This window comes from Anser anser (genome assembly GCF_964211835.1).
Source record: "Anser anser genome assembly, chromosome: 12".
NCBI lineage: Eukaryota > Metazoa > Chordata > Aves > Anseriformes > Anatidae > Anser > Anser anser.
In genome coordinates this window covers 17,594,045-17,598,832 of record NC_139733.1, presented here as the reverse complement: position 1 = coordinate 17,598,832, position 4,788 = coordinate 17,594,045, and the positions used below count along the sequence as shown (strand labels likewise).

Sequence of the window (4,788 nt, the reverse complement as noted above, 5' to 3'; positions counted from 1 at the left end):
GCCAAGGTCAGCAGGTGCAGGCTGGGGCAGATCTCACGAACGTAACTCATTAAATCCTGCCAGGCAATCACCAGCCAGAGTCCTGCAGGAGAGCTGCAACTTGTGCCAGCTTCCCTGCTCGACAGCAGATTGCGAAGCGTAAACGTGAACCCACAGCTCTGTGATCGATCGTCCCCATCTCACGGGGTTCAGCTGCAGTCACTGGGAGAGTTTGCAGTCACGAGGAGCTGGGCTGGCCGTCTGCACCATCACCCTCAAAATAAGAGACCGGTACTGGTGCAGATCGTGGTACTGCAAAGGTTGGCAGCCTGTGGCTCCTCAGCACCTGTAACCTTGTGGTGGGAGCCTCATTTGTGGCTGGTGATGGGAGAAATGAAGATGGACTGCAGTGTCTGTCTGTCTGTCCCTTCCCCTCCTCAATACCTGCTGGACCCACCGGCCAGCACCAGCCACGCTGAAGAGCAGCAGGGAGACCTCAGAGGTGTTTGTGAGCTCCGGGCTTGGGCACAGCAGTGACCCAGGTCCCTGCAGCAGGACAGACCGCGGCAGGAGGCCAGCAGTTACTTGCTTCACTTGGCTCGGCACAAGTAAACGAGTGCAGGTGGGCAGCCACGTCCCAGCCGGCCCAGCCTGACCTGCTGGAGGTTAAAAGCTGGGGGGAGCTGAGGGTTTTCACAGGGCAGGGGTTTGTCCATCCCTCTGCTCATGGGGCTTGGTGAGGTCTGTGCCAAAGTGCTGCAGGACCCAGTGTGCAACAAGGTAATCCCTGAACTCTGCTCGGAGTAACTGCTGAGGAAGGATGCTGCACTGCAAGGACGAGAGAGGCAAGTGCTATTTGATCAGCACAATGCCCTCGGCTCCTGCCTCCACAACGTGCTTTGATTTCATTGTTGTTTCTCTCAATAGCCTTCTACATGGGTGAAATCTGAATGAAGCCATCAAACAGGGCAGTGTCCCTGCCTCTCTGCTCTGATCACTCCTGTCGTGCTCCTCTGCGTGCCCTCTACCTGCCCTTTGGCAGCATCCAAGACATACGCGCGTTATGAATTCAAGTCTTGCCCTGGGATGTGGTGAGGCAGACAGGGCTCTCTGCTCCTTTCTGCACTGGAAGAGCACCCTCTGAGTGCAGCATCCCAGGAGCTCAGCACTACAGGTACAGGCGCTGTTCTGAAAGCTTTTAAGACGTTAGATTAAAGGCAGATGCCCCAGGAACAGAGAGAGGTGGAAGGTTACATTACTACTTCAAAAGGATCAGATTCTGCAACTAATCAACTGCTTTTCAGCTGGTATTTGATTTTTTTTTTTTTTTAATTTAATGTGGCCATTAAAGCGTTACATTGCAAAGGCCCTGAAAAATATATCCAGGGTTCACAGAGCTGATGGGGAAAAAGCCTGCCCCGGGCAGGGTTTGCAGGTGAGCATCATGTCACGGCCGCTGCAGAGAAAGGCAGCAAGGAGCCGTGGTGCTGCGGTCAGTGCTCGCCCTGTGCTGCAGCACGAGAAGGGTGCTGGGCTTCAGGATGCCCCCATACCCTGTCTGCAGTGGGCTCTTGCAGGACAAAAGGAGCTGATTTAGCTGTTTTCTCATGAATCAGAGTGCAAAAATCCCCCCCCTGAAAGCCAGCCGCAGCCTGGTGCTTTGCCAGGGAGCTGGTTTGCTGCGCAAGGGCGAAACCCAGGGCAAGGCGGGCTCAGTGCAGCCTTCAGAGTCACAGCATCAGCAGCCGCCCAGCCAAAAACCTTAATGGTGGAGCTGTTTTTTTAATGGTCCCCTGTACGGCCGTTAGTCCTTAAGGAGGATTTACATTGCAGCCAGCTGCTATGAAGATATTTTATTGGTATAGTAAATACAGAGAGAGAAATGGTAGCTTTTAGTCTTCTGGTTGCTTGTGCTTTTCCTGTCCCATAATTCACAACCCTCTTTGTGTCAGAGGCTAAAATCTGTCCCCTCGAGTGCCCTGAGGTGTCCCCTTGTTCCCACCACTTGGCCAGGCCAAAGCCACCCTTGGGTGCCTCCTTCCCCTTGCTGCCCAAGTGTTTGTGCTGGTGGCTGTGGAGCAGGGGAGGCTCAAGAGAGCAGAAAGGGGCAATGGCAACTGTGCAAGGCATGAAAGCAGTGAAATCTCACACGGCAACCTGTTAGATGGGAGCCAGGGGGAGCACAAGCAATGCTGCAGTAACGCTAGGGCTTAAACTCAGTTCTTCATTTTGTTTCATGGTTGGTTGAGGGCTTGGACTCCCCACTGCATTTACCCACTCCTTGACCTGCAGAGCCTCAACACGGGATGGAAAGAAAAGCAACCAGAGAGCCAGAGGCACAGGAGGTGAGAAGATGCCTCATTGCATGGGGATAGGTCAAAACACACCACGAGCATGCATCGCACAGTCCCAGGAGTGCCACCGACCCACAGACCCTGTGCAGACAGAGGCTGACAGCAGAAGCAGAGCTGCAGAAAAACACCCATCGTGTCTGCCCACTGAGGTACGAGCCATTAGAATTACACAGGATGTTATTTTGCCTCTTGCAAGTCATGCCTGAAATCTGGTCTCATAAATGAGCTTGTTTTTATTAGAGGGAACTTGCCTTTACTGGGATATAAATCTGAATGTGAACGCTAATTTTATTGCCCTGCATCTAGAGGATAACAGAAACACAAACATTACAACCCAGAGAGCACGGCCAAAAGCACAGGCACTGCATCTGAGCCTGTTCCTGAGGAATTTCAAGCAAGGCACAAGTGCTGCCTCCTCTCTCCCTCCCTGGGCAGCTGCTCGAGAGCTGACCACAGTGAGCGGGTGCACGCCTGGCAGAGCTCACAGCATGGCAGGGTTAAACCGTGGTGAAGAATCAGGACTCTTGGGTGGTGGTCCCATAGTTCAGGTATTTGTTTTGGCAGTTCCTGTGGGACTTGCCATGGGAGGGTTTAGGTTTCAGAGTATCGCAGTAGGGCAGGTCGTCTCGCACATCCCCCTGTGCCATGGCAGGACCAGCCACAGCTTTTCTGGCTGCTGGCGCAGATGCCATCTAGCTGGTGCTTAAAAGTCTCCAGGGAAAAGCTTCCCCCAGCTCTCTGTAAATTAATTCTGGTGCATAGCTATTGTACATCCAGCAATTTGTTCCTAATGTGCAAGTTAAATGCCTTGTTATCTTTCCTCCTTTAAGGGTTATTTTACAGAGGTGGGGTGAGGCAGGACTCTGCATATCAGCACAAGAGCAAGCCTCATAGCTGTCACTTGGGCTTCCACACATCAGCTCCGCGTCATGCTACCCAAGCAGCCTGACCATGGCATCACAAGTCTTGCACAAACCATTACTTCTTTCAGACAGCTGCCAAAGACCTTCCCATAACGTAATACAGCAGTGTTCTCCCCTTCAGCAGGACACCCCATCTTCTCTGCCCTTCTTTTTGTTGGTACAGCACTTGCAGAAGCTTGTGCTGCCCAGGATGTCCCTGGCTGCTTTTAGCTGCCACTGGGCTTTGGCTTTTGGCCTGGCTGCGCGTGTGGGTGCCGGAGCGCTGCAGGCCTCAGCTCAAGCCCCTGCCCCGCATCGTCTCCAGGGTCTTGTCCTTAGCTCACAGAGCCTTTGACACAAATCTGGGATGAAGGGCTGAATCAACCACTGCCTGGTAGGGCAGAGTTACTCAGCAGATGCCCATGGGGTTGGTACCACAGGGACCCTGCCCTGGGCTCCATCACGAGCCCAGCCAGGCTCCGGCAGGGGCTGGAGGCACTAGCTGCTCTGCAGCTCTCTGACAAGTCATTTCCTCAAGCACAAACGAAGCTGCTCATCTCCGAAATTATTTGTCTGGCACATTTTCTTTGGTGCAGAGCTCTGGCGGAGGGGCTCTGGCTGCATCAGCAAACAAAGAAACAGCGTGACCTCGGGGCACTGCAAATAGCACGAACCTGTGCAGAATGAGTGCGCATCGAGGTGCCTCGCCTCCCTTGCTGGGAGAAGTGATTTCAAAGCCAGCAGATTGCTCTGGCCTCACTGCTCAAATTGCAGCTGAGTCTACACTAGAAACTCTTTCTGGGAAAGCAATAAAAGTTAAGAGTTTAATTTTTTTTTTTTTGACCAATACTTCTATGCTGGCAAAAGAAATTTTATACTGGCATAGCTGCATTCGCATGACTTTTTCTGGCGTAGGAATGTCACAAAAAAAAAATTGAATCCTTAAGGAGCATTGCTGTGCTGGCAAAACTTTTATCTATAGCTCAGTCCTAGAGGTAATTTGTGGCTGTAAGTGTAGTCAGTGTGTTTTTACTGGTGTAGTTTATGCCATTTCTTTGAACAAATTAAGCCCTCATTTTAAAGGTACCTTGGCAAAGCGGCCATGGAACCCATGTGCTGATTAAGAACAGATAGCACGCAGACCTGGGGCAGCTTGTATGTGTGTCTGACCGGCACGTGAGCGCTCGCCGTGTCCCTTGCTCCCAGCAGGCTCTGGAGGCATGGGGTGGGCACGTGTAAAAGCCTGCCTGAGCAAACCAGAGGGAAAATCTGTTCATCTGATGATTCAGGGGAATTCAGTTACAAAGCAGCAAGACTCGGTGCTGCGGAGAGGTTGTAGTTAGCTGGGGTATGCATCACTCAGCTACTCTAAATGCTCAATTTTCTTTCTGGTGCTATAATAGGACACACTTGACGCATGTTTCAAAGCTATTTTTTACCACCTGAATTTGCAATGAGGACGGTCATCCTTTTCCCACTAATGTACCCTTGCAGTTCAGAGATGCGCTTTGATCCAAGGGATGTGGTCAGTCCAGCTGCAAGGCCTCAGCTGG

General features: G+C 52.0%; 1 long non-coding RNA gene across 1 annotated transcript; it reads left to right on the top strand.

Moving 5' to 3' along the window:
* The first annotated feature begins 683 nt into the window (after nt 1-683).
* On the top strand, nt 684-4,484 carry LOC310880005. The gene is made up of 3 exons (XR_014571322.1): nt 684-824; nt 907-1,153; nt 2,272-4,484. It is a non-coding gene; the product is annotated as an uncharacterized lncRNA (long non-coding RNA).
* The last annotated feature ends 304 nt before the right edge of the window (nt 4,485-4,788 follow it).